Source organism: Rhinolophus ferrumequinum, chromosome 25, assembly GCF_004115265.2.
Source record: "Rhinolophus ferrumequinum isolate MPI-CBG mRhiFer1 chromosome 25, mRhiFer1_v1.p, whole genome shotgun sequence".
Taxonomy (NCBI): Eukaryota; Metazoa; Chordata; class Mammalia; order Chiroptera; family Rhinolophidae; genus Rhinolophus; species Rhinolophus ferrumequinum.
Genome location: NC_046308.1, coordinates 11,333,806 through 11,355,125, shown reverse-complemented (window position 1 = coordinate 11,355,125; position 21,320 = coordinate 11,333,806). Strand labels below are relative to the sequence as shown.

The 21,320-nt window shown below is 47.0% G+C and overlaps 1 protein-coding gene across 3 annotated transcripts in view; it reads left to right on the top strand.

Moving 5' to 3' along the window:
• The window catches only part of KSR2 (kinase suppressor of ras 2), a 357,439-nt gene that overhangs the window by 90,348 nt on the left and 245,771 nt on the right, over positions 1-21,320 (top strand). The window lies entirely within an intron of this gene.

Here is a 21,320-nt window from a genome sequence, read left to right as displayed (position 1 = left end):
CCTTACATGCTTTTCTTACCCCAGGACCTTTGCATATGCTCTACCCTCTGTCTGGAGCATTCTCTCCCTTCTTTTTCCCTCGCCGACCCCTATGAACTCTCATATTCTGGCTTAAAAGTTTTTCCTCTGGAGAGTCTTTCTGCCCCCCTCCCAGCTCAAAATAGCATCCCTCTATTTTCTGTTGGGACACCTTGTCCTTTTTGTAGCATGGATCCCAATCTTTAATTATATATTTATTTGTATGCTTATTTGTTTAATGTCTGTTTCGTAATACTCTAGGACTCTTTGATGCCAAAGACGATCTCTGTTTTGTTCACCATTGTGTCCCTACCACCTCTCCTAGAGCCTGGCTCTCTGTTAATATTTATTAACATAAAATGAAAATGTTCTCAGGGAGCTTATATCTGATAGGGATATTGTACGTCCACAGAAAGAAAATACTAAGTAGGAAGTTCTATAAAAATAATTCAGACAATAAAAGTATCTAACATGGATTGATTACTCTGTGCCAGGCATTGTACTAAGCACTTTGTCTGTATCATCTCATCTCATTTAATCATCCCAACAGCACTGTGAGGTAGGTGCTATTACTATCCCCATTTGACAGATGAAGAGACTGAGGCACAGAGAGACTAAGTCACTTGTCCAAGGTCTCACACACACTTAAGGGCAGAGCTGGGATTTGGACCCAGATCTGTCTGATTCTCAAGTTCTTGTCCCTTAGACTCAACTCTACAGGGCTTTGACACAACAAAAGCTCCATGACATATTTCCAGACTTGAAAAAGGGTGATACTGGCTATTCTGGTGGTCTTGGCTGAGAGCCTGAAGTTCTTTCACTTTGAGGGAGGAAGATTGACTAGATGAACCACTCCTGGGACTCTGGCACTGGTGTTCTTTGAAAGGTCCTAAATTGTAGGTAGTACCTTGATGTTTTCTCACACTTGCTTTGACTACTGCCGAGTTGTGTTGCAAACTTGAGGCTAGTCAGCAGCTGATGGGCCTCTGGGTTTGGGGGGTGGGGTGGGCGGGGCGCACTTCTTTGCCTTTGGTGTTGGGTGGCCTTGGGTAGGAACATGACCTTGCCGTCTGCCCAAAGCCTTTCTATTTCTATTTCTTCCTATTCCGTCTTCCCTCAGGATCTGGAGGCAGAGCCTGGTTTTCAAATTGCAAGACAAGGATCTGATTTGGTGATTTATCCGATTAGGCTTAAATGTATTTATTACATGCTTAAACATATTCCAGTGAGCTCTGAAAACGAACCGCAGAACTGTCCTGGGCTGAATTTCCGGGACCCACTGGAGCAAGTTCAAGAAAAGCGTAATCTGCTTAGAGGAAAACAGAACGAGACACTAATCCAATCAACATCTGCCTTAGGCAGCACAACCCCACCTCCAACCCGCAACCTCAGTGCCCCCCAAACTTTTGTCAGGAGGTGAGAAGGGGTCACAGGGGTCAGTCTTTAGGGGTCAAGGTCACCTCGATTTTAATGCTCCTCTGGGTTTTCCCTTCCCACATAACTGGTGTGGGGAGAAGACCTTTGATTTATTATTTTAAAGTAATATTTCGTTCTCTTTTTGATACTGAAATCATTTTCATTTGTAAAAATTCTGGAAAATAAAAAAAGTATAAAAGAAAATCCAAATCGCCCATAATCTTGCCCATATTTACATTTTACAGTGAGTCTTTTCAATATTTAAAAATGCTTTCGAAATTACCTGAGTGATGCAGGATTACATTTTAATTGTGATAATTCCCAGGGTTTTTTTTTTTCCCCTGTGCATTTTTAGCAAAATAGAAACAGTATCCAATTATATAGATTCTCTTGTATCCTTTTCCCTTCACTCAAATTTTTTTTTTTTGGCTCTGTCCTTAATTAGCTTTCGCAAATATCACCTTTAATAGCTATGCCCCATTTCTTCCTGTGAATATGGTGACTTTGCATAATAATAGATTTTTGGTTTATATCGTGCTTTGGATTTTTGCTGTTATTAACACTCCTACCTTGACCATCTTTGTATCATCTGGTCTTTGTATCATTTACTCTCATTCCACTTCTTTTAAAGACGGTGTTTATTTTTAAGAGCTTCACTGAGATATAATCAGCATATAATAAGCTGCACAAAGCACACAGTTTGATGCGTTTCGACATACGTATACACACAGGAAACCAACATCATCATTCAAGACAGGGAACCTGTCACCCCCAAACTGTCCTCGAGTGCCTTTGTTCTCATTGCACTTCAAGGTGACCTCATGTGATCTAGGATGTGCGCAGCGGCTCTGGATCCCCGCGTGATGCTTGGGACACCCCCCAGGACATGCCCTGCACATAGACGATGCTTGCCGTAGATGTTTCCCGATGAAAGACGGTGGCTTAGACTCTTGTCCGGGGTACCTACCTGCCTTGGGCGCCCTCAGTGACATGGTGCTCGCTTCCCAATAAGTCGGTCCCTTCCACGGCTGGCCTGTTCTGCATGTTCCACTCGTGAACAATCTCAAACTGGCCCCTTAGCACCGCTTTCACTCTCTGGCTTTAATTCAGCCCTCCAGACTTCTTTCCCCGCTCCTTCCTGACCACTGCTCCTTCCTCACCCATCGTTCCCCATCATTCCGCAGGGCCTGATGCTAAATATTTTGACCACCGTGGTGAATGGGACACGCCCAGTCCCAGACCCCACAGAGCTCATGGTTTGGTGGGGGAGGTTCCGCAAGTCAATATGTAAATAGTGGTTCACCCCAGGGCGAGGGACTCTCTGAAGGAGAGGGGTGTAGGAGCTGTGAGAGCTTATAATAGGGAGCTGACCTTTTTTGGGGGGACAATGCAATTGTCAGAGGAGACCTCCATGGAAAGTGACATTTAGTGTGGCTTTTGATTATTGGAAGATAGCATCCTATGCTTCTTTTCAGCTTTGTCTTTTCCGGACCAAACATTAACAGTTCCTTTGGCTGTTTCTCACTGGGCAGGACTTTCAGACCTCTCCGCGCCACCTGCTCTTTGTTATCCTTGCATCCTGTGACCAGAGAACACTAAGTGCCCTGTCTCTGAGGACATGATTTGCCTAATCATGCAGCCAGTGACTGTTAATTTCACCTCCTCCAGTCGTAGGAAATTTTCAGCAGGATCAAAGGCTGGCTTAGATGCAACAATAACCACAATGGAACAGCAGCACCCACGAACATTTATCAGATGCTTTTCAGGTGGCAGGTGCTGTGCGGCGCCCGTCCCACGCACATATGCACTCATTTCTCCCGGCGACAGTATAAGCTCACCCATAAGAGCCGATCCGTTACAGCACGGATCGTGTGAAGGCACTGACTGCCGCGAGTGGCTTATGCATCTTAGCTCACTTAGTTCTCATAGCAACCTGATGAGGTACGTATATTCCCACTTTACAGATGAGGAAGTTGAGGCACAGAGAGGTTAAGCAACTTGCCCCAGGCCACAGAGCCAGGGTCAAACCCTGAGTCGGGCTGGAGCCACCAAGCACGATACCGCCTCTGCTAGGGTTCTTGTTCCAGGTGAGGAAATGAAGGTTTGGCAGGGTAGGGAATCTCCCCAAGGGCAAATAGTGACATTGGGATTTGGCCCCAGCAGCGCGATGCCAGAGGTCACCCTGAATCCCTCTTCTGTTCTCCCTCCTCTATGGAGGAACATCTTGAGGAGAGGAGGTTGGGTGGGTGAGGTCCCAGTTCCTTCAGGGTGAAGGGCTCTTTCTTTATCCATTGTCATAGCCCCCTGGAGTCTATTCCAAGTCTTGGGAAATAGCATCAGTGTTGGTGCATAAATATGGCGAGGACCATGGATAATGAGAGCTGTGGCGCAGATCTGGAATGGGCGTGCCCTTTCTTTCAAGAGTAGTGACCCCTCTGTGAGAAGGTAACTCACTACCATCCAAATGTGTATCGATGATCTGGAGTAAAGTGTCGTGCCAACCTTTTCTCTATTTATTGAGCCAGTAACCAGAACCATCTAATTTCCCATGGCGTTTCTATTTGGGAATGTGGGGAGGGTGGCTGAGGGAGGGGGACCTCAGGTCATTGTCTCTTATGCCACACTCAGAGTCTAATGAAGTTTTGCTAGAATGGCTTAGAAATTCAGACGTGAACAGACAGTGGGTGTTAAGGGACTTCTGTCAGCTGATTTCTCCTCCAGAGGAAGAGACTTTCACGGAGAGGCTCTGAAAGTCCTTAAATGGCTTATCAAAAAATTCACAAATAAGAGATGAGCTTGGTTCAAAGCTGAGCTCTGGATTCCTGGCAACATTTGGCCAAAGGGTATTGTGTCCCGTGGCCCAGCCATTGCAGAGAGAAAGGTATCCATCTGGCCATTTGTTTTTCCTGAGGCTTCCGTGTGCTGCATTGTATAACGGTTCAGGGTGCAGGCTGGGGGACCCACCTGAACGGCTCTGGGGTGGAATTTCTGCTCTGCCACTTACAAGCCGATGAGCCAGAGGCAAACTCATTTCTCCGTGCTTTGTCGCCTCCTGTGTAAAATGGTGGTCATCCCTGGGTCACAGGGCGGTTGTGCACATGAACTAAAACGGTACATCTAGAGCCCTCAGCTCAGGGGAGGCAGCTGTCCCATCGGGCCAGTTTCTGCGATGGCGTGAGGCTGCAGAATGACTACGACACAGACCTTACTTTTAAGGAACACATAGGTTGCTGGAGGAGACAGATACGCACACTAATAGATAGAATGAAGAATTATACCTGCTACGGTCCCGGCCTCACTCCCTTCACCTTCATGACCTAACGAAAGTTCCATGACTATGACAAAGCCAGCTCACTGATGCTTATGAAATGTTACTGTCCCAGTTACTGTTGTATAACAAATGACTCCAAACTTGGTGTTAAATCATTTTATTGTGCTCGTGGATTCTGAGGGTCAGGAACCAGGGTGGGGTAACGTGTGGATGGCTTGTCCCTGCTCCACCATGCTGGCTGGGAACTGGCACCGTCTACAAGCCAACTCACACTTACGTGTCTGGAGCTTGATGTGAGCTTTTGCCGGAAACCTCAGCTGGGGTCCTCAGCGGAACTCTTAGACGTGGCCCTGCCGTGTGGTTGCTTGGGCTTCCTCACAGCAAGCCACCAATGCAACTTTAAGTTTTCTAGTCGTAGCCACATTAAAAAGAGAAAAAAGAAATGGGGAACATTAATTTATTTCCAGCTTTATTGGGATACAATTGACATATAACCTTGTGTGAGTTCAAGGTATACAATGTGATGATTTGACGTATATGTATATCGTAAAATGATTGCCACAGGAAGGTTCGTTAGCACCGTCTCCACCTCCCATAATTACCATTTTGTTGTTTCATTGCTATGGCGAGGACATCACAGCTTTACTCTCACAGCAACTTTTCAGTTGACAGTACAGTATATTGTTAACTTTAGTCACCGTGCTGTATGTACCTGGAACTTATTTTATTGCTGAAAGTTGGTATCCTTTGGCCAACATCTTTCCTTTTTCCTCACCCCCAGTCTCTGGCAACCACCATTCTACTCTGTTTGGTGTTTTTCCATTCCACATGTAAGTTAGATTTACACTGTATTTGTCTTTCTCTGTCTGACTTATTTCACTTAGCGTAATGTCCTCAAGGTCCATCCCTATTATTGCAAATGGCAGGAATTCCTTCTTTTTTTTATAGATACTATATATAACATTTTCTTTGTCTGTTCACTGACGAACGCTTAGGTTGTTTCCAAGTCTTGGCGATTGTGAATAGTGCTGCTAAGAATATGGGAGCGCAGGTATCTCTTTGAGATGGTGATTTCATCTCTCTTAGATATCTACCTGGAAGTGGGATGGCTGGATCACATGGTAGTTCTATTTTTAGTTTTCAGAGGAACTTCCACACTGTGTCCCATAGCGGCTGTAACAGTTTACATGCCCATGGACAGTGCACAAGGGTTCCCTTTTCTCCACACGCTCACCAGCATTTATTTCTTTGATAACAGCCGTTCTGACCACGTGAGGTGATATCTCACTGTGGTTTTGATTTGCATTTCCCTGATGGTTAGTGATGGTGAACATCTCATGTACTTGTTGGCCACGTGTACGTCCTCTTTGGAAAAATGTCTATTCAGGTCCTCTGCCCATTTTTTCAGTTGGATTGTTTATTTTTTTTGCTATTGAGTTGTATGGGTTCCTTATATATTTTAGATATTAACTCCTTATCAGGTATATGATTTACACTGGTATCAGGTATATGGTTTACACTGATAGCCCATCTCAATTCAAGTAGTCCCATTTCTAGTACTCCATCGCTGGGGGCTACGCTGGTGGACACGGCAGTCCTAGAATTCTCCAAGGTGGGTAGTTTGTGGACGTGAACAAGAAACTGACCACACTGGGCACTGGAACCCATTCCAAACAGAATTCTGTCTGTCTGATCCCTAACGCTGAGCTCAGTGGTCTGACCCCCAGCAGAAACTGCCGCTTGGCATTAAGCTGGCCTGCTGAAGGAGATGACGAGAATCATCGTGGCCTTTCCTGAGTTCCAAGCAGGGCTGTGAAACTTCTCAGGAGAGGCTTTGGGTCCCTGTAGAGTCTCCAAAACATCTCCCTTTCTGAGTAGGCAAATCTAAGAAGATCTCAACCAAATTTAGGTCCCACCCTTTGTGTAACTGTCAAACCTTAGCAAACAGGCAGTGACAACACTAGTACCTAGGACTATCTTTTACTGATCCCCCTTACCAGATGCTGGGCCCTGTGTTAGCTCTGTCACGTACCTTACTTATCTCACTGATTCCAGACAACTACCAGGTGACGTAGATACTTCTAATATTCCCATTTTATAGAGGGGAAAACCGAGGCAAAGAGAAATTAAGTAACTTGCTAAGATCTGTCTTAATGTGAAGCAGGAGTTTGCTCATTTAACCAGTATTCAAGCTTTTAGAAGCCCCCTTGTGAAAACACAGATTGCTGGGCTCCACTCTCAGAATTTCAGCCTCTGTAGGCCTGGGAATTTGCATTTTTAACATGTTCCCAGGTGATGCTGCTGCTTTTGGTCTGGCGGGGTGGGGCGGGGCACAGTTTGCTTCTCCCAAGTTGCTTCCCTTACAGAATGGTTGAAGAAACTAAAGGTACTTATCCTGAAGCAGAAGCGGGGAGGGACATAGTCACACCCAGTTGACATATATGAGAAGGGCTGTCACAGGGCAGAGGGGGCTGTGCAGTGTGCTGTAGAGGGCAGAGCAGGGCCAGGAGAGCAGAAGTCACCTTGATCGGATTTAGAAGAACTTTCTATTAGCCAGGCCTGCCCTCCATGTAAGGGACTTCTGAAGCCCCCATTGCTGAGAGGGTGGGAGCTGACACCTGACTTTAGTTGGAGAGCAGGAGGAAAAAAATCCCTCTTTATTGGTGGAGTCCATGAAGACTCATCAATTTATCAAGTTTGATAATCCTTGTAAAAAAATCACAGCACATTTTAATTTTGATTTAATTTTGTTTTGTTTCATAACATTCTCCTTTATTCATGTGTTTAGCTTTGTGTTTATAAGCTCATTAACTTTACTCGTTTTTTTTAAAATTTTATTTCTATTTTCCCTCTTCTAAAAGCATCCAAAAATATCCCCCAAGCAAAACAAACAAAAAGCAGACTAGCCAGAGGTCTGAGATGGTTAACGCGTGTTTAGTCATCACCATGCTGCAGTAGCCTTCTCTCAGTTCTTCTGCGTATCATCTGGGAGTGTTGAGGTGAGGGCGACGTGATAGTTCAATTGCCGGTCAGGTATCACCTTTAACATTGCGAGAGGATTCATTTAATATTAAACCAGCATTTGTTAGAGATACTGCAGTGTCAGGATTAATGGAATCATAGCTTGTGAATTATATGGACTCGTGTGGCCAGCTGCAGTGAGGCAAAAAACCAGATCTGGTCGCTAAGCTCCACGGGCCAGCAGCTCACCGGGGGTCAGTCCTTGAGCGGTCCTGGCTTTGGTGACGACTCAGTCTGGACTGTACCTCCTTCCAGCTGGGAGCTGCTGTTGACAGAACCGCAGTAACTGAATGTCACAAATGCCCCACAGCCTGCAAGATTGAATTTTCCCCTTTCTTCCCAATCCCTTTGTATCACCTTGTGCTTCCAGCATCACTAGTTGGCGTCAAACCACCCTATCTTCCTCCTGAGTTCTAGTCCTCCTGTCTCAGTCCATTTCCCATCGCCGGTATCCTATTCACCTCTCATTCATTCAGCAGATGTTTATGGAACCTTACTAGGTGCTGGGCGCTAGGCTAGGTGTGAGGGATAAGGCATAGCAAAGGTGGGCAGAGCCCCTGCTCACGGGAGACTTAAATTAGAGCAGGGAGACAGCCAGCAAGCACGTGAAGTAGTTAATAAGGTAATCCCAGCGAGGGGTGCAACAGCCAACAAGCAGGACAAAGGGATAGCGAGTGACCGGGTGAGGTGGGGAATCATTTTGCATCGGGGGGCGGGCAGGGAAGTGCTTTTGGAGAAGGTGATGGTGACTGCCCCGGGGGTGATTTTGCCACCCCGTCCCCAGTGGACCATTTGGCAACCTCTGGAAGCATTTCTGGTTGTCAGAACCGGGGGGCAGGGAGAGGCCTGGGGTACTGCTCAATGTCCTACAATACATAGGACGGCCCCCCACGACAAAGCTTTCTCCAGCTCCAAATGCCAGCAGTGCCAAGGTTCAGAGACCCTGGTGTAGAGGTAGAAACAGTAGGGAGAGACAAGACGTGTAGAGATCTCAGGGAAGAAATTTCCAGGGAGAGGGAACAAGTATAAACCCCTACAGGGATGGATTAGTGACGGTAATGCTGGTTACTGTAGAAGGTAAACCTCCCAGTCTCGGCAGCTAAAGGAGTGGAAGTTCATTTCGACCCCAGTGAGGTCCAAGGCGGAAGCTTTTGATGAGAGGTGGGGCGGGGGGCTTTGCTCCATGTTGGAACCCAGGACCCAGGCTCCACCATCTGCAACGTGGACTACCACATCGTCCTGGATATTGACACCAGAGGGTATATTGGGGGCGGGGGTGGCAGTGGAATGTTGCACGGGAGGTTTTGATGGACCAGGCCTCGAAGTGGTCCACCTTGCTTCCATCCATATTCCACTGGCCAGACCTCTAACTGCAAAGGAGCCTGGGAAATGTTGTGTAGATGTGGGCCCAGTATGAAAAGAGGGGCTTTTTGTGTTCAGCCAGCCAGGGTTTGCTGGAGGCCCAGCAAGGAGATTACCAGAACTGGAATGGGTGGGAGAGAGGAGAGTATAGGAATTGAGTTCGAGAGGTGGGCTGGGTCCTCAGTTTGAGATGCTCTATTTTCTTAGGAATACTTGCCAGTGAGATTTAGCAGGGATTGGGCCCTGGGCTAAGCCTCTTTCAATCGTATCTAACCCTCACACCAAGTCTCTGAGGTAGTCACTTTTATTCCCATTTCAGAGATGAGGAAACGGAGGCTTGGGTTAAATAACTTGCCCATGGTCACACACCTAATAAAGTTTGGATCTGGGATTTAATCCCCGGTCCCCAGAAGCAGTGATGGAGACCCTAGGTCCTCAAACTTGAGAGTGCCTCAGAATCATCTGGAAGGCTTGCTGAAACAGATGGCTGGACCTCACTTCTGTGGTTCTGCATTGATAGGTCTGGGGAGCCCGAGGAGAGTGCCATGAATGTAATGTAGGCTCACTGTTCTCCACCCAGAGGGGCCTCAGGACGCCTTCTTTGGGCTTCATGTGATGGGGGTTGGGAGGGGATAAACATAGACTCCCTTCCTGTTCCCCAGAAGTTTACAATGTGGCGGAGAAAACAAGACACAAAACAGGGAATGATAACAACCCAAGAGATTATGAAAGCTGAACATAATTATTTGGGAGCTGCTGCAGGCAGAGCACAATTAATTACCTCCTAAATGGCACAGACCGTAAATATTGTGGGAGCTCAAAAAGGGAGACGTCACCCCTGATTGGAGGGGCTGCGAAGGTTTGAATGAAGACATCTTTGAGGCAGGCACCGAAAGAGTGGATTTCAAGTGTTGTTATTCTTGTTTATTTATTTACTCATTTATTACCTGTCTCCATCTGCTAGAATGAAAGGTCTTTGGATGCAGAGATCTTTTCCACCATCACATCCTCAGCCCCTCAAATCCTGCCTGGCGCATAGTAGGTTATCAATAAACATTTGTTGAACAAAGAATTCAATATGTGTAGGGACTTCTAAAATATATTTAATAGGTGAGGATTTCCCCCCACCCCCAGAAATGTTTCCTTGATCAGATGCATTAAGTTAAACGAGTATAATTTTCTTTCTTGCAGGACTTGTCAGAGCCTTTAATTGGAAACTGGCTTGGTGAATCTCCAAAAGGGGGAGCTGATATTCAGTGATACCCAAATTTATTAGAGCACCAGGTCTCTCTTTTCCACAGCACCTGTTAATGCATTGTGGGGCAGTATTGTTTGGTGGATCCCAGTTTGGAGAATGTTCTAAAGTTATAATGGTTTTTGTGTTTTCTCTTCCCTCCCCTCCCCTTCCCTTCCCTTCCCTTCTCTTCTCTTCTCTCTCTCATATGCCACACTCAAGCCCTCTCTCTGTGGGTTTTAGGTGGCGGGGGACACCCTGGTGGTCAGGTGGAAATCAGAGGTGGGTTTCTAAAATACAGTGTAGCCTCAGTTTCCCCAGAGGCCCAGGAATCATCTGCTTCTTGTTCTCCTTGCGTTGGTTCTGGAGCAGGGAGTTAGGTGAGAATGACACTGTCTCTCCAGTCAGCTCCCGTCCCTGTCAGGTTTCATCAGGGCCTCGCAGCTGCCCTGTGGCACTGCAGATTCCCTACCATGAAAAGGAAGTGTCATGGCTGCTCTAGCTGAGTAAGTGGGGCTGAGCGGAACAGGTTGCTGTGACGTGCCCTCTTTCCCCGCGTCCCTTTGTAATGGATCCTGACAGGGGACCGGGTGCTGGGGAAGGCGGGTGACAGGTGTGGGGGAAGCAAAAGGTCTGTTCTCGATGTCCAGCCAATGTCTCTAAGTCTCTACAGGGATTAATTTGAGCTTTGAGTCATAGAACACTTGAGTCTGAATGTGACTTAAAAGGAATGAAGTTCTGATACATGCTACAACATGGATGAACCTTGAAAGGAGCCAGACACGAAAGGCCACATATCGTAGCATTCCATTTCTATGAAATGTCCAGGACCGATAAACCCATAGAGGCAGAAAGCAGATGGGTGGATGCTGGGCGCTGGGAGAGGAGGAAATGGGGAGTGACTGCTTCCTGGGTACAGGGTCTCCTTTGGGGGTGATATGAGTGCTTTGGACCTGGATAGAGGTGCTGGTTGCCAGACATTGTGAATGCAAATACCACTGAATTGTGTACATTAAAATGGTTAATTTTGTGATATGTGAATTTCACCTCTGTGTTTTTAAAGGTCCTTAGCCTGACTCTGTTAAGTTAGCGAGAGCGAAACGGATTTCTAGGGGAGTTTTCTGATCTGGTCTAGAGGGAAGCAAGGAGTCTCACCCAAGGCTACAGTTAGAATCACCTGGGGAGCTTTTAAAACTTCGGATGCCTGGGCTCTACCCCCAGAGCTGATTTAATTGCTCTGGACTGAGATCTGGGCAGCAGGAAGAGGGAATTAGAAATTATGGCAGAGGAATAGCCGATCCAGGGCCAGAGCAAGTGTCTCCCGAATTCCACTCTCCTGTACGCCGTTCTGTCTTCATACCCGTGACCCTTCAGAGTCTTGGTTGTCAGGAAATGCTGAATGTTTCAAATGGTACTTCTAACACTTTAAGAGCACTCGGGAGCATGTTACACGGAAGGTCAGGGTTTAGCAGGTCTGGGATGGGCTGGAGAATCTGCCTTTCTAACTAGCTCCTGGGTCAGGGGGGCTGATGTCGTTGGTTCAGGGACCACACTTAGCCAGGGTGTAAAATGCACATAAATCAACACAGTTAAAATTCAGATTCTGAGACCTTTTTTGCTTATAGCACAAGGCAGTTATTGAGTGTTGAGCTCTGTTTATATCCTTGGGTCATTTTAATGCCTCTAATCCTGATACCAGTTCTATGAAGCAAGTATTTCGTTTGTCCCCGTTTTGCAGATGAGGAAACCCAGGCTTAGGGGCAGGGAGTAACTTGCCTACGCTGTACCACTAGTGAGTGAGAGAAGAGGTGTCTGCACTCTCAACCCCTGCCCTTTGCTGCCTCTGGAGACATGACAGAGAGGGCCAGATCTGTGGGTCTTGGCCAAGGTGGTTCAAAGATGGCCCAGGGGATATTCAGAGTCCACGTTCAGCACAACCAAGCTACTCCATAAAAAGGTGTGTTTAGGTTTCGGAATTCAACAAGCAGGTCTGCTAAATTCAGAGCTCTGTGGTTGACTCCAGCAGGGCTTCCCGTCTGTTTCTGATGAGGTGAATGCCAAATGTCTCGGGGTGAAGGTGACCAAGTCATCTGGTTTGCCTGGGACTTTCCTGGTTTTTGCATCGAAACTCCCGCATCTGTGGAGATCCCTCAGCCCTTGGCAAACTGGGATGATCGGCCCCCTGGCTTATCAGAGTTCAGCAGGTCTTTCACAGCTTCGGAGGATACCAGGTTTGCAGTGGCCAGTGGGGCGAGAGGTCTGAAAACGCTTCTGTTCTGACTGTTCCCGCCCACGGCCTGTCTTGCACAATAACGTTGACCTTTTCTCCTGGGGTGCCTTTGGACAGTCCTGGAATTGCTCTGTGATAGGAAGGAGAGCATCTGCCATTTTCAGAAGGGCTTACTGGAGGATGCAGTTGAGATTTCAGTTCTCATTAAGAACCTGGAGACGTGGAAGGACTTAAACTACTATTAAATAGTTGAAGGATCTCACGATTTACTGCAGGAAACACCACACTTATTATCTTGAAGGCTGGTTCCTTGATGGGGTAGTTGGAAAGGTTTCTTTGTCTTTTCTCAAGGGGGTAAAGATGGTAAAAGTGTCATAGTAATCACGGCAATAATAAAACCACATCTGCAATAATAATGATGATGATGATTTTGGCTACCATTTACTAAGCGTGTACCGTGTTTTCCCAAAAATAAGACCTCGCCGGACAATCAGCTCTAATGCATCTTTTGGAGCAAAAATTAATGTAAGACCTAGTCTTACAGTAAAATAAGACCGGTTTTTATAATATAATATAATATAATATAATATAATATAATATAATATAATATAATATAATATATAATACATATAATATAATATATAATACATATAATATAATATAATGTAATATAATACATATAATGTAATATAATATCATATAATACCGGGTCTTATATTAATTTTTGCTCCAAAAGGCGCGCTAGAGCTGATTGTCTGGGTAAGTCTTATTTTCGGGGAAACACGGTATGTAGTCCAGGGTCTCCAAATGGACTGTAAACATGCTGACAAATGCTATGGTAACAGGCTCAGCTGACTTTTTCTCAAAGGGCCAGACAGTAAATATTTTAGGCGTCTGAAGGCCAAATAGTCTCTGTCGCTACTACTCAACTCTACTGTTGTACGGTGAAATCAGCCATACAACAATCCGTAAATGAACGAATGTGGCAGTGTTCCAATAAAGTCAAACTTACAAAAGTAGATAGCCGGCCCTTGGGCTGCTGTTGGCCGACCCCCGGAGTAGTGGAAAGAGAATGGTCTTTGGGGTCGGAGTTAGGTTCCGGACCCAGCTCTGCCACTTTCGAGCAGTGTGACCTTGGGCACATGCAACTTTGACCTCTCTGAGCCGCAGTGTGCTCATCTGTAAATAGGGACAAAGATGGGCCTTATCTCACAGATTTGTTGTGAGGATCAAATGGAGCCAGTGCTTAGTAAATGTTCTCTTGCATGTAAGCTCCCCAGCTTGGGGCTGGAGGATGCAGGAAGCATCTTGGTACCTCTTTCAGACACTGTGACAAAAGGGTGATGTATGTTGTCCAAACTGCTTTCTCCATGGCCTGCAAACTCCACTCTTCGGTGTGCTCCCAGCTCTGGAAAGGAACACAGTGTTCCTTCCCCACCAGGTGTTCCTTAAAGAAGGAGAGGCTGACGTCCTTCTCTCTCTTTGTTTTCACGCCCAATAAATCACTCTGACAGGGGCTGTTATTACTTAACGCTGTACATTGTTTTGGCAGTTGCTGGTGGAAGAGGGGAGGGAGAAAGGCATCATTTTGCCCGGAATTGCTTCAGGAATGGAAATATTTTTTTGTGAATTAATATTCATCAAATAGATCAGGTAAACATCCAGTAATGACAATGCCTGGACAATTTATCAATTCTGGCTTCTGAATGCAATTATCAGTCAGATGGCACCGAGACACAATAATGAAGGCTGCCTGAGAATCCCATTTCTCCCAGATTGGGGGGCGTGAAGATCCATTTTTCACTTTTATATGAAGAATGATACCCTCTTGTCAGACTTGGTACTAGGAGTCAGGCTGTAACTTTCTCCTGAGCCTCAAACTTGGACAAGGAGTTTGGCAAACCCTGATTCCAAAGGTGCAGTGGGCTTTCTGGGGCAGGGGCATTTCTGGTAAAGCGTAGGATCTTTACCAGAAAGGGAAGGGGCTGGACTCTTACTGACTCCCGTTTTCCCACCTGCTCTGTCCCACGCTAAGAGATCATTCTATTCCTTCTGTCACCCTCCTACAAACTTAGGACATCGGTGCTGTTAGTATTATTATTAATTATTATTACTAATTGTCATCTCCATTTTACAGGTGATAAAACTGAGGTTCAGAGGGAAAAGAGATTTGCTTGCTAATGCCCTCTGCTCTCTGAGATGTCCTTGCCCTAATTCCTGGAACCTGTGACGATGTTACCTTACATGACACAAGGGACTTTGTAGATGTGATTTAGTTAAGGGTCTTGAGCTGGGGAGGTTATCCTGGAGTATCCATTGGGCCCAGTGCACCACAGAGGTTCTAATAAGAAAAAGGAAGGCAGGAGGGTCAGAGGCAGGGAGAGAGAGTGATTTGAAGATGCTGTGCAGCTGGCTTTGGAGGTGGAGGAAGGGACCAGGAGCCAAGGAAGGTGGGAGGCCTCCAGAAGCTGGAAAAGGCAAGGAGACCGATTTTTTCCCTTAGGGCCTCTGCTCTGGTGGCACCTTGATTTTAGCCCAGTAAGACTCATTTTGGACTTCTGATATCCAGAGCCGTTAAAATACGAAATGTGTGTTGCATGGAGCCACAAAGTTTGTGGTAATTTGTAACGGCGGCAATCGGAAACAAATACACTTGGCTGAGGTTATGTAGCTGGTGAGTGGTTATGTAGCTGGTGAGTGGTTCTGCTCAACACCCCTTTGCAAGCATATTCCACACCCTTCTGTTACCTTCTCAGCTGCCCCTTTCCTGGGGACAAGTTTCTAGGGTGAGAAAGTGGGATCATGTCAAAGTCTTCAGCCCTGGGGCCACTCAGGAATCCCAGGCCAGCTGCCTGATCGCCTTTACTCAGCCATAAGCACTTCCTACCCCCTTCTCCATCGGGTTGGAATCTGCTTTTCTCCCGCTGAGTGATCAGTGGGGCTGGGCCTCCTCACCTCGCTAGCAAACATGCACCCAGGCCTCTGCGACTCTTGGGGGTTTTATGCTTTGGTCGTCAGGAACAGCAGATGAGGAAGCACCAATAGGAACCCCGTCCTCCGAGCTCCCTGCCCCCCAGGGCCGGGCACGTGGCGAGGGCCCAGTGGCGAGGGCCCAGATAGTGCCACCGTACCATCAATCTTGGTTCCCAGTTCCTGGGACCATCTGAAATGGTGTCCAGCAGGCCGCTGGGGCTTCTGCCCTCCGCTTTTATTCCTGACTTTGCCCAGAGGTGAGCTGTAGGCCTCCCAAAGCAGTCTAACCACAGGTGGGCCTAGGGGCGTGGGAGTGCCTGAGGCTTTTCAGAAAGGCTGATGTCCATGTGTACCCAGGCTCGGAAAATGTCCTTGGGATGGTTCTCCTGTCTCCAGGCAGAGCCACTGTCATTGAATTACCACCTCCACTGTCATCCTGCAGGTACCTGAAGGCAGATTACTCACCCCACCCGCAACGCACACCCCTTCTGCCTGTCTTTACTCGCAACAAGGTACAGCTCTGGGAGGGGGCGTAGAGTTTTGATGCCTCTTGGGTGCCTTAGATTCTTAACAATCATCACTATGTATTTGACACTAAGAACCAGGCATTGTGGTTTGTACCCTTGTTCACAAGAGCCCTCAGCACTAGGTGCCATTAGAGATTAGAAAACAGGCTCAGAGATGTCAAGTGCCTTGGGTAGGGTCACACAGCCTGGAGGTGGCTGTGCTGAGTGTCACATGCTGATTTGCTTGATTCCTGGTAACAATCCTCTGAATTTTGCTTTCAGGGAGAATAAAGCCAACGATTGCTCATCATCTATGATTTTTTTTTTACATTTGTTTGTTGTGGTAAAATATACATAACATAAAATTAACCATTTTGACCAGTTTTAAAGTATACAGTTCAGTGACATTCAATACATTCAGTGTTGTGCAATCATCACCACTATTTCCAAAACTTTTCCATCACCCCAACAGGACCTCTGTACCCACGTCCCATTCCCCTTTCTCTCCCAACCCTGGCTAATCTATTCTGTTTCCTGTCTCTGTAAATTTGCCTGTCCTAGGTATTTCATGTAAGTGGAATCACACAGCATTCGTCCCTTTGTCACTGGCTTCTTTCCCTTAGCATAGTGTTTTCCAGGCTTATCCACATTGTCACATGTGTCGGCTGTTCATTCCTTTTTATGGCTGAATAATTATTCTGTTGTATGGATGGACCCCATTTTGTTTATCCATTCAGCTATTGTTTCCCCTATTTGGCTATTGTGAATAATGCCACAATGAATAAGGCATATTGCACCTGGTACTTCAAAGCACTTACCCCTATTAGATCTAATTCAGTCTTTAAAAACTAGTATCATCGAGGTGGAATTCATATAACATGAAATGAACCATTTTAAAGAACAGTTTAGTGGCATGTATTCCATACACACTGTTGTGCGACCGTCCCCTCTATCTAGTTCCAAAACATTTTCATCCCCTCAAATTAAACCTCGTATCCCCATTTCCTCCCCTCCCCCAGCCCCTGGCAATCATCACGGACTCAATGGATTTACCTATTCTGAATGTTTCCTATAAGTGGAGCCATTCAGTATTTTCCTTTTGTGACTGATTTCTTTCACTTAGCAACACTTTTCGTTTGTTTTGAGGTTTCTCTACCTTGTAGCATGTGTTGGCACTCCATTCCAACTATTTTCATGGCTTCATAATAGTCCGTTGTCCATATAGACCACATTTTATTGATCCATTTTTCTGTTGATGGACATTTGAGTTCTTTGCACCATTTGGCTATTGTGAATAAGGCTGCTGTGAACATTTGTGTACGGGGAGTCGTCAGAGCACCTGTTTTCAGTTTTGGGCATGTATACGTAGAAGTGAAATTGCTGAATCGTGTGGTATTTCTGTGTGTAACTTTTTGAGGAACCGCAATCCAGTCTTTGTGTGATGATTTCTTTCACTGTCTCACCGTGTGCGCTGGGAGAGCAGGGGCTGCCTTGGTTCTGCTCTCTGTAGCATGCCCAGCCTCCGGTTCTGAACATGACACACAGTAGGTGCTTAGCAAATACTTGTTAAAGGAGCAAGCAGTGAATCAAGTGACCTTAGGCTGATGTCCCTGTGCAGGGTGATTCCCGGACACTTTGGAGGCTGAGCAGCAGGTCTGTCGGCACGTGGGCCAGACGGGAGATCTGCAGGGAGGTCAGGTTGAGGCATGGTGTTTCTCATCTTCCTTAAGCCACTTTGTTAAGGGGAAACAGGGAGCTCTCATCGCGTGAGCCCTTGCCATGTTCCTGGCACGTGATGGGAGAAACTCCGTGTTTATCCTCACACCTACTGTGTTGCCCCGAAAATAATACCTAGACGGACCATCAGCTCTAATGTGTCTTTTGGAGGAAAAATTAATATAAGACCCAGTATTATATTATACTTAGTATTATATTACATTACATTACATTACATTATACTATACCCGGTCTTATATAAGACCCGGTCTTATTTTACTATAAGTAAAATAAGTATTTTACTATTTATAGTAAAATAAGACCGAGTCTTATATTAATTTTCGCTCCAAAAGACGCATTAGAGCTGATGGTCCGGCTAGGTCTTATTTTTGGGGAAACACGGTATATGCCCGGCGTGGTGCTGAGTGATTTCCTTACATCAGCTCAGTTCTCACCCACCAACTTCCCAGACAGATATCATTCTCCCCAATTTGCAGACAGATAAGCTGAGGCTCACACAGTCCCTTGCTCACAAATGCTTGTCGAGTAAGTGGCAGAGCTAGTCCTCAGACGCAGACTTCCTACCCCAGCTCCACACATCCTGACCCCACGTCCTCCTGCCGTCAAGCTGGCATACCCTCCCTCCTGCCTCTGGGAGGCAAATGCTACTCGCTGGGCTCCAGGGGCATCTGTGAAGATTCTGGATTGCTCCCAGTGAGTCGCCATTGCTGAAAATCTAGACCTTGTCATGTTCTCCCGGTGTTGTAGCCTGTTCCTCTTGGCATTTGAAACGTGGCATTGTTTTCCAGAATAGGTGTCGCAAGGAGGCAAGGGAGGGTGGCATTGTTGACAAGTTGGGCTTCATCTCTTTTCTGAAAAGAGTAGAGGTTTTTAAACCTTGTCTGCCTAGTCCCTGGAAAGTCCAGGGGAGAAGCAACCAGGGATGCATTTCCAGGCACCGAAGAAGAAGGATGAGTCTGTGTCCCTTTGTGATGCAAGTCAAGGTGATGATATGTCTGGGGGCCATTTGTCTGCTAAGGGACGGAAGCAGGACACCAGCTTAGAACGAGGGTCGCTGTCGTGGAAAATGAAGTCTGGGAGGTTGGTGGAGCTGGAATTCAGTGCCTGCTGCAGCTCGGGAAGCCTGTTAGCCAGCAGTGTTCTCTGGTACTGCAGTTAGTCTGCCTCATTCCGACCCTGTCCGGGCTGCCTCCTGACAAGAGCCCTCTAATAAAATGTCACCATCATCACCTGGCAGTGAAAATGATAAAGGAGGAGCTGACATTTCCCCCTCTTCGTTAAAGTTGATGTGTTTTCCCATCCCATTTAAAGTGGCCTGTGTGTGTGTGTGTGTGTGTGTGTGTGTGTGTGTCTACGTCTATGTGTACACGTGCCTGCTGCTATCCAGCGTTTGCTGTGGCGCCTTCACTTCCAAGACACCCAGTTATTTTTAGAGATGATGTACCCGACATCAAAATAACTGGTTAGTTTTACGATGAGGTGTATCAATCACATTACGACATATTCCAGCTCTGGAGAAGTAGTGGCCAACTAGCAGTCGAGACATGGAAAGGGAGAAAAGAGAGTCAGACACGGGGACAAAGCCAGAGGACCTGAGGCTGAGGGGCCACAACAGGCTGCTGATCTGGTTCAAGTGGCCGGGATTCCTAACAAGAACAATCTCGGTTGAGGGCTGGCTCTGTGCCAAACACAGTCCTGAGCATGTTACGTGTCGGGTCCCGTTTACTCTGTGTGCCAGGACCTTCCGAGATTGGGGCTCCCGTTCTCTCTCGTTTTGCAGGTACGGACACGGGCACAGACGTGAAGCAGCCTCACGAGGTGCTGCACAGAGTGTCACCAGCTCTGTCTGGACGATCTTATTTTCCTTGCATCTTCTCGAGGGAAAGTCAGATCCTTCCGCTTGTATAAGCTCCATGTGTTTCTAACCTGGTCACTTACTGTGGACACCGAGCTGTACAAGGCATCTTTTTGGGGTGGAGAGCAGCATGGAGACAGAGATGGAAAAGGCGTTTCCAGTTCATCCATACACAGAATAGTTTCATGAGGGAGGCAAAGTGTTGATATCTGCAGACACAGTGGGACGACCTGCGATGGGACCTTTGGTCGCGGCGGCCTCCTTTCTGCAGCTTTCTCCAGGTCTCATCAGTCACGTGTCCTGTCGAAATGGCCCTTGAGTTCACGTATGTCACCCTTCCCTCACGGCCACAGCTAGTCTTGCTGCCCTCGTGTCTCTGCTGGATTTCCATGTCAGTCCACATGATTTTTCTGCTGTCAAGCCTGCCCACCCACCCTCTTCCACCAAACAGCCAGAGTGGTCTTTCTAGAAAGTACCTCTGATCATGTTACTGTGCCCGGAAAGCCGCTCAGCCTCGTTTCCACAGACTGTGTGTTCTCATCACACTGAGCTGTGTTTGTTTGTTTGTGTTTGTTTGTTTTTTGCCACTCACTCACTCAGTAAATATCTGAGGGCCTATTATGTGCCTAGCCTAGTTCTAGGTGGCAGACAAGTAAACAAAGTACACAAAGTTCTGCTTTAAGGGAACTTGTTTTCTCGCGGGGAGAGACAGACAGTAAATGAATAAACCAGAAAATGCCAGAGAATAACTCCATGCTGTGAAGAAAATACAACTTGGATATAATAGGATGTGACTCGGCGAGAAGGGGAGGCCTCCCCGAGAAGGTGACGTGAGCGAATGGCCTGCGGGACGAGGAGCCAGCTCTCGAAGGGTCTGAGGGAAGAGCTTTCTCAATAGGGAAGAGCAAGTGCAAAGGCCGTGAGGTGAGTTGGTGTGTTTGCAGGAGAGAAGGAAGGCCAGTGTGGCAGGAGATGAGAGGGACATGGGAGAGAGGAAAGGACATGGGCTGTGGTCCAATTAGGGCCCAGGAAGGAATTTGGATTTTGAGAGGAATTGGGAGCCCTTGAGGGTTGCAGTAGTGGAGTGAAGGTCTGTTATATGATTGTACGAAATCAGCTGTCATTGGAGAATGGGTGTAGAGGAGCTAGAGGGGAGGCAAGGAGACCAGCCAGGAGGCTGCTGCAGTGGTCCAGGCATGCAGTGTTGCCTTGGATTGGACCATGGCCGTGGTGATGGAGAGAGGAGGCGAATTTGGAGTGTGTATAGGGTAGATCTTGTGTGGTGGTAGGAGCTGCATCAAGGAGGGATCCTAGGTTTCGGCCCCAAGCAGGTGAGTGGATGGCAGTGTCGTGTGTGGAGGTGGGAAGTCGTGGGTGAGTGTTGGGGGTTCAGGGGTGGCAGTAGAGGAGTCTATCCAGGGCTCTGCTTGAAGAATGTACCTTCCTTCAGCTAACTTGACTTCCGCTCTGAGATTCAGCTAAGATATCATCTCCTCCCAGAAACCCTGTCTAAATTGCCCGACGTGCCATGCGTTGGTGTGTGGACAGGCATTGCACATTTGATGACAGTTGTCTGTCATGTGACTTTACCTTGTCTGTCTTGTTCCCGGCTGTGGCGGCTCCAGGTACCTGACACTTAGTAGCTCTTTGTGGAACTGAACAGAATTGATTTCAGGAGGAGTCAGTGGAGGGGAGGG